The 13,392-nt window shown below is 38.1% G+C and overlaps 1 protein-coding gene and 1 pseudogene across 1 annotated transcript in view; one reads left to right on the top strand and one right to left on the bottom strand.

Annotated features, from left to right (window-relative positions):
- The window catches only part of LOC109772684 (FACT complex subunit SPT16), a 317,676-nt gene that overhangs the window by 245,478 nt on the left and 58,806 nt on the right, over positions 1–13,392 (top strand).
- LOC109772693 (putative disease resistance RPP13-like protein 1) lies at positions 11,700–13,222 on the bottom strand (annotated as a pseudogene).

The raw sequence follows: 13,392 nt of genomic DNA, 5'->3' as shown, positions 1-13,392 counted from the left end.
GCGGAATGGTAACGGGTGGCTAATATTTTCCATGCTAGATGTGTTATTCTCACGATGAGTGCTTATTCACTTGTCATTGCATGAGAGTAAGGCAAAGGTTTTAGGGATGCCCAGTCCTGAAATGCAAAAATGAATTTACTTTATGTTGTCAAATAATAAATTCCTTGGAAAGTGTTGGTATGGAGGGCACCCGTGGATACGGCTAGCCATGGAAAGTGAAAGAATGGTCGAAAAAGGAATAAACTTTATTTTCTGTTTGGAAACCGCCTATGGCATATCTAGCATGGAAAGTATTCGTAACTCTGAATCATTTTCGTTGGTGGGATGGATACACCTCCCAAAATTTTTTTATCTCTATTTTTTCGCTTTGAGCTCTGGCACCTCTACAAATCCCTACTTCCCTCTGCGAAGGGCCTTTCCTTTACTTTATGCAATTTTTATTTTTATTTTGAGTCTCCATCTTCTCTTACAAAAAGCACCAACTAGGAGGCAATATGATCATGCTTAAGTATTGGGTGTAGTTAATATTCGAGTGTGTTTCATGAATGGATGAATGTTTGAGCATGATGGGCTAGGGATAACTTGTTTTAGCATTGATATTTTGAAAGACATGGTTGCTTGTTGATATGCTTGGGTATCTAAATTATTATGTCAAAACTAGACTATTGCTTTGAATCACATAAAAGTCCAAATGTCCATGCTAGAAAGAAAAGAATATGATATGACTTGATGAACATCACTCCACATCAAACTTTTTGTTTTTATCACTTACCTACTCGAGGACGAGTAGGAGTTAAGCTTGGGGATGCTGATACGTTTCCAACGTATCAATAATTTTTGATTGTTCCATGTTGTTTTATTATCAATCTTGGATGTTTTATAATCGTTTTATATCTTTTTTTGTTACTGGCCTATTGACATAGTGCCAAGTGCCAGTTGCTGTTTTTTCCATGTTTTTACATCGCAGGAAATCAATATCAAACGGAGTCCAAATGCCACGAAACTCCACGATGATTTTTTATGGGCCAGAAGGAAGGCAATGGGCCCTGGTTGCACCTGGGGGGTGCCTCGAGGGGGGCACAACCCACCAGGGCCCTGGTGGGTTTTACCCACCTCGGGTGCCCCCGGACCGCCTCTTTGCTCTATAAATACCCCAAAAATACCAGAACCCTAGAAGCATCGACGAAATAATCATCCAGCCGCCGCAGAGTCCAGAACCACCAGATCCAATCAAGACACCATCACGGAGGGGTTCACCACTTCCATTGGTGCCTCTCCGATGATGCGTGAGTAGTTCTTTGTAGACCTTCGGGTCCGTAGTTAGTAGCTAGAGGCTTTCTCTCTCTCGCTGAATTCTCAATACAATGGTCTCTTGGAGATCCATATGATGTAACTCTTTTGTGGTGTGTTTGTTGGGATCTGATGAACTTCGAGTTCATGATCAGTTATATCTTTTTATATCCATGAAAGTTATTTGAGTTTCTTATATGCATGATCTCTTATAGCCTTGTATTACTTCTCCCATATTTGGGTTTTTTTTGGCCAACTTGATCTATTTTTCTTGCAATGGCAAGAGGTGCCCGGTAGTGGGTTCGATCTTACAGTGCTCGATCCCAGTGACAGAAAGGGAACCGACACGTATGTATCGTTGCTACTAAGGATAAAAAGACGGGATCTATATCTACTGCCATAGATAAACGGATCTTGTCTACATCATGTCATCGTTCTTATTGCATTACTCCATTTTTCCATCAACTTAGTACACTAGATACATGCTGGATAGGGGTCGATGTGTGGAGTAATAGTAGTAGATGCAGGTAGGAGTCGGTCTACTAATCTTGGACGTGATGCCTATGTAATGATCATTGCCTGGATATCGTCATAATTGTTTGAAGTTCTATCAATTGCCCAATAGTAATTTGTTTACCCACCGTTTGCTAACTTTCTCGAGAGAAGCCACTAGTGAAATCTACGGCCCCCGGGTCTCTTTCTCATATATTTGCTTTGCGATCTATTTTATTTGCTCTTTTTATTTAGATCTATTATACCAAATATACAAAAATACTTTGCTGCACTTTATTTTATTTGCGATCTATTATTTCAATCTATTACAACTTTCTCCCGTCAACACGCAATTTCTGGCACCGTACCCCGAAAGGGATTGACAACCCCTTTAACACGTCGGGTTGCGAGGTGTTGTTATTTGTGTGCAGGGGCTGTTTACGTTGTGTTGCTTGGTTCTCCTACTGGTTCGATAACCTTGGTTTCATTTCTGAGGGAAATACCTACCACCGTTGTGCTGCATCATCGATCCCTTCCTCTTTGGGGAAATACCGACGTAGCTTCAAGCGACATCAAATATGCTAGTGAAGATTTGCTGATTCCCACAGCCAGGTTAACCCTCCATGCCACGAGAATTTTGCCTAGATGATTTGCCGATCTAGTACCGAAGTAGATGGTACGTCTAGGGTATCCGGACATACCGGTCTAGAGGTTCGGTAGCACTCCATGGAACAACACAAAAAAATCACTGAGGAAACTAGAGGAGAACAACCTAGCATCGTATCAATCTAGAACCAATCTAGATCAGAGAGAGAGATGGGGCACGGGCAGCAAGGGAGGGGGTAGTTGTGGGCTTTGCGATGCCTTTGTGTGTCCCCACCCTCATATATATGTGGAAGGGTCAAGGGATTGGCCGACCTAGCACGAAGAGTCCTCAACGAGTCAGCCACCCTGGCAGTCCCCATCTAGGAGGACTCCTCCCTAGGGGTGCCTTGGCACCTTTGGACTTATTTGTCTAGCCAACTTGGGCCCTTGGTGGCCACTTTCCACCGAAGGTGGTGGGGGTTTGGCCTATCAGGAATCTCCTAGAATCTACTGAAAGTTTTCATTGCCTTCCAAGACTTCCTAGGCACTTACACTTCCGGACACTGCTGGGACCTCCCGGAACACTTTTGGATTCATTTCTAACAAGAAAAGTTCATCCTGGAACCTTTGTATTAGAGACTGAGTTGTTTATGTCTTATGTGGTTCATCTACAGTCTCGGTCGAAGTTTCGACATAACATGTGGAATCTTTCGGTTCTGTCTCAGGAATGATCTCCGGAACAACTTTCGGTGTTTCAATCCTCTGATCTGACCCCGAACATTCACCAATCTCGTCGAGTTGTACTGTCCTCCCATTCACCTTTTTCATGATAAATTGTTTCTCCAGAAACACTCTGTCCTTTGCGGAGAACAGTTTTGCCTTCGTCCGGTGATAGAAGTCAGACCAAACAATATTTTGGGGACAACTAACAAAGTATCATTGGGTTGAGCTTATACGGTTGTAAAAGCTTTACATATCACTAGTAAACAATGGGGCTATTAAGCCCCCCCCCCCAACAAATCGCACGGGATAGCGAAAAAACTGTGTGTGATAACCACATCACACACGCTTAGTAAATAAAATTGTTTGCAGGAAAATTAGTTGTGTGCGATCGTTGGGCCATCACGCACGACCTCAGAAAGTAAACAATTTCAAAAATTGTGTCGTGAGTGCTATAGTTCACATGATTGTTCAAAATAAATTGTGTGTGATGATTGAGCTTTCACACACAACTATTCTACAAAGAACAGTACAGATCACGCCGCCTTGTGTACAGGTGTTATTTTTGCTAGAGTCACATACAATTCATTCTTAGAACACGTGTGGGATTGACATGAGTGTTTCTGGAGAAACAATTTATCATGAAAAAGGTGAATGGGAGGACAGTACAACTCGACGAGATTGGTGAATCTTCGGGGTCAGATCAGAGGATTGAAACAGTTTTGCCTTCGTCCGGTGATAGAAGTCAGACCAAACAATATTTTGGGGACAACTAACAAAGTATCATTGGGTTGAGCTTATTCGGTTGTAAAAGCTTTACATATCATTAGTACTCAATGGGGCTATTAAGCCCCCCCCCCCCCCAACAAATCGCACAGGATAGCGAAAAAACTGTGTGTGATAACCACATCACACACGCTTAGAAAATAAAATTGTTTGCAGGAAAATTAGTTGTTTGCGATCGTTGGGCCATCACGCACGACCTGAGAAAGTAAACAATTTCAAAAATTGTGTCGTGAGCGCTATAGTTCACATGATTGTTCAAAATAAATTGTGTGTGATGATTGAGCTTTGACACACAACTATTCTGCAAAGAACAGTACAGATCACGCCGCCTTGTGTACAGGTGTTATTTTTGCCAGAGTCACATACAATTCATTCTTAGAACACGTGTGGGATTGACATGGGGGTAAATAAATCCTCCATGTATCGTTTGATTCACAAAAATAATTAAGACATTGAGTAGGAAAAATGATAGAAATAGGAAATTCAAAATATTATTCAGTCATTCATTACATGATATATATCATCACATATATGTGATCATACAAATTAAGTACTACTACAAATACATAAATAATGAAAGACAACTATACTAAAAATTAATAATCTCTCCTTAGGGCCCTTTGACTGCGGCACTCCAGCAGCTCCCTGATGCGCGCCGGCTTCAAGTGCGACTGTAGTTATCCGCCTCACAGAATGTGACATGTCAAGTGGCGGCTTCACGGCCAGGCTAAAAAATTTAGAGTTACTTCACGCAGAAAAGATAGCAGGAACAACGTGCTAGGGATTGAAATAGGCAACACGGCCACGCTAACGCTTCATGGGCCCGAATTGCATGTCTTAAGTAAGACTTTTTTTGATGTACCTGATGCACCCCTCATAAATTTACCTGACGCACTTGTTAATTTTGTACTCCCTCCGTCCCATAATGTACGACTTTTTTGACACTACATTAGTGTCAAAAAACATCCTATATTATAGGACGGAAGATGTACCAAATTGCTATGCTAATTTCCGTTTGACCCTGATGCCTATAGATCTGTCCCTGCTTGTGCAGTCTACCAAACACGTTACCGAGTCATCCTGTTCGACGCCCGCAGGCGACAAACAGGCGAGGTGACTCACAGGGGCATTGGGCCTGCCCCGTAAGTGTACTGTAGCTGATGGCGTACTTTAGAAGATGGGTTACAGTAGCCGCCAGGTGTACAGCAGCGGCCGGTTCACTGTAGAGACCCAGTTTTTTTTCCTGTCACCTTTTTTTATTTGCCTTCCTGATTTAGTTTTTCTTATTGGTTTTCTCTTTTTGAATTCTTTTTATAATTTCCTGTACTATACACCTTTTTATAATATACGGTGACTATTATTTAACATACACACCGAACATTGTTTTAATATATGTCGAATATTTTTTTATTACGGTGAACTTTTAATCATATATGTAGAATTGTTTTTTAAATACAAGTTGTATTTTTAAATATAAATTGTATCTTTTAATAATATTTAAATAGAAAAATTATAATGCAAGGTGATTGTTTTTAATATATAGTGAACAATTTTCTACTATATAATCGAAATTTTTATAAGACACCGTGAACTCTTTTAAAAAACATAGTGAACTTATTTTAATAAACGCTGAACTCTTATTGAAAAAACACAGTGAACTTTTTTCTATTATACTGTGAAATATTAATTAATACGCAATGACCAATAACAAATTGTTCATCGTGTGTTAAAAATCCCAAACAAACAAATGTTCAACGTATATTAACAAATTGGTCAACATGTAGTTGAAACGTTCACCATATATTAATAAAAGAAATGCAAAAAATTAAAAACAAAAGAAAAACTCAGGACAAATAGCAAGAGTAAACCGAACAACAAAGAAGCAGAAAGAAAAAACAAACAAGCAACACGCTGCCACAAACTGGGCCGGCCCACCTGTGGGCGATTCGATTGAAGCCACTCCTATTTATCGCTGCAGTCGGTATATAGGATCGGGCGTGACAATATGTCACTTACGGGGCACCTATGTCCCGCTTGACGCGAAACAAATGCCAGCATTGCCAGTGATTACATACAAGACCAGCCCAGCGCACACCGGAGCAGCGCTCCTTCACTCACCCGCGCGTGCGAAGAAGAAGAGGGTTGGCCATGCTGACATCATCCCAATTTATATTTTCTTATTATTGTTTTTAATTTTTTTAATATATTTTCAATGTATATATTTCAAACAAATAGTTACTATTTTTACCAAACCATGAATTTGAAAAATGCAATACAATATATAAATATATTAGTACAATTAACCAATGTTCAGGAGATGAAAAAAATGTTCAAATGCTTTAAAAACAACATATAATAAATTTTGAGATAAGTTTATACAATGAAAAAGATATTTTTAGTATAAAAAACTATTTTCTACCATTAACGAAATGTACATGATATTTTAAATAAATATTCTCGCATTTCCAAAAATAATTGGGACATCTAAAAATATTTAACATGATGTAAAAATAAAAATAATGATTCTTTAGTTTAAAAATGTGTACTGCAATTAACAAATGGATGTTATATTTTAGAGAAATATTCATGCATTTGAAGAAATGTTTGTGACCACATAAATGATAAATGTGCATCATTTATTTGAAGAATGTTCGCGGTGTATCAAAAAAATGTTTGATGTGCACACTAAAAATTATATTGTGTATTGATAAAAAATAGATTTGTGTTAAGGCAGAGAAAACCATTGAAAACCGACAAAGAAAAACAATAAAACTGAATAATAGGAAGAAATAAATAAAAAACCAATGAAAACAAAGAAAGGACAGAGAAAACCAATGAAGAAGTCAGAAAAATACAGTGAAACCCCAGAAATAGACGAAGAAAACCTATGAGAAAAACTGAAAAACCGGGGATAACTTGTGAAAATAAAAGAAAAAACACTAAAAGGGAGAAAACAAATGAAGATAACTAGCAAGGAAACAAGGAAAACTCGAAAAAAGGAAAAAGAAATAAGAAAACAGAAAATATATAGGGAAGGAAACCGAGCTAATGAAAAAAATCAGAAACAATAGACCAGCCCAATAGCTAAACCACGGTGAAAAGGCTTCAGGCCAGATGGTAGGTGAACTCGCCCTAAGCTAGATTATGGTAGGACCGGCCCACCATGTTGTAACCTCGCGTCAAGGATGTACCGGTTGGCCGGTCCTGTAATGCCACTTGGAATTACTGGATGGTCCAACTTTTTGGTATTTTCCTTTTTAAGGTTGATTTATTCTTTTGTTTTACTTTTTCTAAAAAAAGTTGAAGATATTTAATATACATGTTTTCAAAAACATGCATTACTACAAAAGATATATGATCGAGAAACAGATTTTTTTTAACCCAATGTAATTGTTTTAGTTAGCAAACGTTAAAAGAAATGTGGATAGCTTTCAATACTTATGCTTCCTACATTTTAAAAAATGCTCATATGTATCAAAAAATGTACATGGGATGCTTATACAATGTAAAAAAATGTCAGTGTAATTCCAAAGAAATGACATAAAAAATACTTCAGATGTATAAGAAAAATGTATGATTTGATCGTAAGAAAGTAGACTTTGAAACATATATTTTCAATTTTTTAATCATGTATACAATATATATAAAACTTTTCATCTATACCAAGAATGTACAATGTGTATGAAAACAATAGACATAAAAAACACATATTGAAAAAAGTGTTAATCATATTTAACAATGTTATATCTGTATGGAAAATATTAAGCATGTATAAAAATGTTTTAGATGTATAAGAAAAATGTACGATGTTTACCAAGAAAAATAGACATCAGAACATATATTTGAAACAATATTCTTGTACATGAAAATTTTAAACCTGTATAAAAGAATGTTTTAGATATAATCCAAAAATGTACAATGTGAAAAAAACAATAGGCATCTAAACATAAATTTGGCAAAACATGTTGATTATTTATTCAAAAAACAATTAACATATATTGGTTTTTTTACGTATATGATAAATGTGGACATGTGTAAGAAAAAACAAAGAATATCAGTAAAATGTAGTGCGAAAGAATGGAAATCGGTGAAAACTGAGAAAGAAAGAAAGTACGATGAAACAAACGAAAACAAAGAAAATGAAATATAAATAAGGAAAAAATGAAAGACCAAAGAAAACCGAATAAAACATAGAAAGAAACAAAACAAAATCAGAGAAAAACAAAAGATAAAAAACCATTAAAACCGAGAATGAAATGTAGAAAATCAGTGAAAAACAAATACAAAACAAAGAAACCGGTGAAGAAAGAAAAAAAATCAAAACTAGGAAGGAATGGAAACGGAATAAGGTTGTACTGCGAATTAGGGCTTGGCATGGGCCGGCCCAGTATTGTTCAGCCACACGATTACACGAATAAGGTTTAAGCAAGACATATGCTACTCTCGCTGTAAGCAAGATATAGCACACGCGTATAAGAGAGCTCCTCTTTGGTGCCTTTAGGGTCGGGAAGCTTACCTAGCTGTCTGGGCTGGCCAAACAAAGGAAGAAAGATCGCTCTGGTCGGATGGGTCGCATAGTAGATCAATCGGTTAATGGTTGACCAGTCAACCGTTCACGGGATAGCCATTGACCGTTTGTCTTTCTTTAAATGGAGCGAAATTTGTAAAAAAAAAACTTGGATTTTAAAAAAGTTCATAGACTTGAAAAATGGAAAAAGTCCAAAATATCATAAAAAAGCTCATCAATTTGAAAAAAGTTCATCATTTTTGTAACAGAGTTCATGGATTTTAAAAAAGTTCATCGATTTTGAAAAAAAGTCCAAAAAATTTAAAACAAAACTCACCGACTTTGAAAGAAAATTTGATCGTGCATTTTGAAAAAAAAAAATCCAACAAATTGAAAACAAAACTCACCGACATTGAAAAAAATCATGCATTTTGAAAAAGAATTAACTTTGAAAAAATTTCACCCATTTTGAAAAAATATCATGGATTTGAGAAAAAGTTCACGAATTTATGAAAAGAAAATAAAATAAAAAGGTAAAAATAATAAGGAAAGACCAAATTAAACCGTTCGAAAAACCAGAAAAAGAAAAACCCCTATCAGAACCTTCTAGAAGCATCACAAACAGATCGGAAGGTTCTAGAAGCTTTACAGAACGGGTTGGGTCTTTTCACGAGAAAATAAACAGCGTTGCTAGTCTACTTCACCCATATGTGGTCAAGAAAGAAAAATCTATGTCGGTGGACCCTGTTAGCTAGCTGTGTCGGAGGGGGTGGGCAACCATTTGCTGAAACTCCTTTAAATGGTGCTACGGGCGCCAAATAGATTTTGGGTAGGATCTGCCTATGTTAGCTAGTCGCCTGAAGTTCTTCTTTAGGTCCTCTCGGGCCTAGTCATCTAGAGCCGATCACAAGCAGTCTTTTTCCCGAATTGACCGGCTGAGAGACGAAACGGTAGCACAAGCGTATGGGATTTCCTGCCTATCTCTTGATTCGATTGAAATCGATGATCTGTATCGTCTATAGATCGACAATCTGTAGGCAACCGGTAGCACACCGGAACTGCAGAAAAAGTTGTAAGCATCGGCTCACGCCATTGCGTCGGACATGGTTGCACTGTCCCGAACTGAAGACCATCGTTCAAGTAATTAGTGCCCTATAGGCTACAACTCCTCCCTTTTTAATTTTTTTACTGATATAAAATATAAAGCCCTACCGTTGCCATCTTAGTTTATTAAAAAAAATTGGAACAAATTTGGATTGTTTGGGGAATATAATGTCACGCACCCAAGATATTTAGTGGTTGATCGTTTAAAATCAAGGCTCATTCTATTTCTATTGTACTATCTTGTCAAGTCTATAATACATGGAGTTCCAATGCATTGATACTATTTTTGTTTGGTTCAAATGCATTAATTTTTCATGGCCGCTAATCGTGAGGACGCACTTAAGAGTGGAGAACATAGAGATTGTTGGACCTCAATTGTGTTGCAAGTTACTTCTCATCATCCAGGGATCACTTAAGGATTATATGAGCCCACTTGATATTCTTGAGTTTCTGAAGAAGTGCCCCTTCTATCCTAACAATGCTATAATTGCACACATAATTTTGTTAACCATTCCTATGAATGGCAGTTGCATTTGCGGAAATAAGCTTTTCTAAACTCAAGTTGTTGAAATCATACTTGCGTTCTACTATGACAGAAGAAAGATCCAATGGATTGGCAACAATAGCACATGAAAATGATGTCTTCGAGAATATTAATTATGAACACTAGTCAGCAGCCCGTGCTACAGCACGGTCTAGCATCTAAAATAATCAGATGACTTTGTCTTGTAAAAACACTACTTGTAAAAAGCAGGTTGTTAGGAATACCAAAACTCAAGGCCCTGTAGGCTGTAAGGGACTTTTGAATGAGAAATGGGGGATTGCAATCGGAAATTGTATTTCACGAACATCATAGGATATAATTTTTCTCCTCCAAGTTTTGGAGGAATCGGACGATGAAATCGAATGTCATGCAATGTTTTCTATAAGAGTGTGAATATAACTTCTATCTTTATCTGTTTTCTCTTTTAGCAGGTCGCACATATTTTTGAGGTAATTCATGTCTTTTTTCCTACGCAAAATTTAAACACTAATTTCAAAGCAATGCATGCGTTTGATATTCTTGTATTGTTCGACTGGCCATGTAATTGTAATTCAGTCAGCCAGTTAAAAATGTGTTCCAAAGTGGCCCTGTATATTGATTACGATATATTATTGTAGATTAGAAAATATATTGTTTGCCTTGGTTTACTTCTGACATTTCAGTTATTTTTTATTAGACTTTTCATGTATTTATTGTTATTAGATTGACCTACAATATTTTTGGTGACTGTTTGACTAAAATATGCATTATCCTAATTTTGTGTGACCTAATTAAATATAAACTATATTTAACATTCTAAATGAAGTATCTTTTTTGCGTGTTCTAAGTGACATCTTTGTATTTTATTTTGGTTCCTAGTTACACCAAACACAACTTGTGGATATTACATATGGATGTGTTTTTTTATATCACATGCAGATTTTTTTTAGAATAATCACGTAAGGTTGTTGGAAGGTAGAGGCCGAACAGCTTATAGGATGTTCAGATCACGTGGGGCTGTTGGAAGGGTGTCTCGGACGTACATATGAAAATAGCTAGGACTCTTTTTCTGTCACATAAGTAGAGAAATAGGACTCTTTTTCTACCACTTCCGTATAGAAATAGGACTCTTTTTCTGTCATGTTATCTCAGCTGCATAATTATGATCCGAAAGCTATTATTAGGCATTTTCTAGAATTAACGTGGAGGTTTCGATGGTGCCTCCAATTAGTAAATATAAGATATAGTTGAAGATTTCATTTCAAGGAACACAAGAAGAAAGACACTTTTCGGTCGAACGTCAATTTATTGACTTAGTTATACTTTTAATCTTTTGCGTTGATATTTGATAAGTTTTAGAAATTATACATGCTTGAGTAAAAAAGATTACAAATTTTATGACCCCATTTGCTTTTCGCAATGGGCCCCCGAATTTCTAGAGACTGCATGCCCTGTCACTTAAGATTTGACCCCATTCAAGGATTAATGCAATTGTGCGAGATGATGGTATTTGTTATCTAGACAGTGCCCCGCACCCGGGGGGGGGGGGGGGGGGGGGATATAAAGTTCTGATCTCCAATACATTTAATTGAATGTATTATCACTCCTTAAATTTATATGTCCATGGACACATAAACACATATGTTTGAAAATACATCAAAGTGCCACATTATTCAAGTTGCTGAAGCACAATTAAATTGGCACACCTCGTCGCTTCCTCCCTGGCAAGGCACTCCCTTCATCTGTGTCCTGAGCACGACTTATAACAAAATTAGAAAATACATTATGAGGGGGTATCCTTGATTCCCAGGAAATAAGAATGAAGTCTTCTTTCGGTCTAACACTAGGATCCGCTAGCAACTCCCCAAATGTCACACTTGGTGATTCCTTCTTGATTGAAACATTAGTCGTATAAGGTATCATTCTAAGTGGATGCATAGCAAAGTCTGTTATGTCCACCGGGGTTCTATAAGCATGCTTGGATGCACACCATACATGGCGATGTTTCTTTTAATCATTCTTATCCCCTTGTCCAATAGGCAATGCCAAAACTGGGCATTGAGATTTCTTCTCAACAAATCTGCGTAAGCATTTGTTGCGACAAGTGAACCTTGTGTGTGCAACTGCCTGGCAACTTCATCTGCTATTTTGAGTAGACGTGGATGTTCTGCCGGATCTACGCTCCCGAATGCTAGTGTCTTGAATAGGTACCTCCACTCGTCATAAGACAGAACACTAAGAAAAATCGGTTTCACGGATCCAAATCGGGCTAATCTTTGAATTCTACTTATGATGTTGATATGGCTTCCTCTGCCCTTTGTTAAGAGAAATGAGTGGAAGTTTTTCCAGTCATGATCACTTACATCAGAAGCAAACTCAATAACTACAAGCGTCTTCATCCCAGACATGGTCCTTCCATGCCTCAAAAAACTATCGCCACTCAAGTGCAAAACAGAAGAGAAGCACGAGCGAACCCTTTCGTCGCCACACACATGAGTAACCAAAGTTTTCTTCCCAACTTTGGCACCCCCTATGATCGGAAGAATGGCTGGTGCATCACCAGCAGGTCTGTGCTGCAACAAGAAGCTCAAGAGTTTTTGCTTTTCAGCATGCCGTCCGAACATAAAGTTGTCGGTGTAAAGATAGATGTCGTATGGCCTACGAGACATGCGCTCGCATCCACCCAGAAGCAGAACAAATTCTGCCATGTTAGCAATAGCAACTCCTAAGCTTTCCAAGGCACCTAGTGACTCAAGGCACATGGCCTTATCATCCTTCTCGGTTGTTGTTCGAGAACGCTTGAGGGGAATTGCTAAATATATGCTGCTGCTAGATGAGTCTTTGATGCTAACCTCATCGAAGCATGCACTGTCTTGGAGGGTTCGGTACCTCGAGGTGTCCAAGACGCGGTATCCTCTGTACATGGCCTCTGAGAGCATCTTGAGCTGCAACAACATACCGGAGTTGGTTATGTACCGTGCATCCGCCTCCTCAACGACCATGCTTACTCTCATCAGGAGGTGCTGCAACCTCTCTATTAGCTATTCTGCCTCCGAGCGTGAAGGCTTCGAGTGGTACTTGTTCAGCAGGAAGGAGATGAAACGACTTGCAAGTTCACCTGCAACCGCAGATATGGCAACCTCCATGGCCAGGATTGATTAGGTAAAGCTTCTGTAAGTCGGGCTGTTTGAAGAAATAATTTACCAGTCCGGCTTCCGCCAAGACTTGCAGAGACTCTTGTCTTGGAGTTACAACAGCTCATTACTTCAGTAATCTAAGGGCACTAGTAACATGTTTGTTCTTCTCCTTTGGTTTGTTCAGAACCCAGTTAGTCTATGTGGCTTATATTTCCACACGTCCACACTTGACTATGGAGCGGTCTTTG

The sequence above is a fragment of the Aegilops tauschii genome, chromosome 2, assembly GCF_002575655.3.
Source record: "Aegilops tauschii subsp. strangulata cultivar AL8/78 chromosome 2, Aet v6.0, whole genome shotgun sequence".
In the NCBI taxonomy this organism is placed as follows: domain Eukaryota; kingdom Viridiplantae; phylum Streptophyta; class Magnoliopsida; order Poales; family Poaceae; genus Aegilops; species Aegilops tauschii.
The sequence above is the reverse complement of the archived record's forward strand: the minus strand, read 5'-3'. Positions and strand labels throughout refer to the sequence as shown.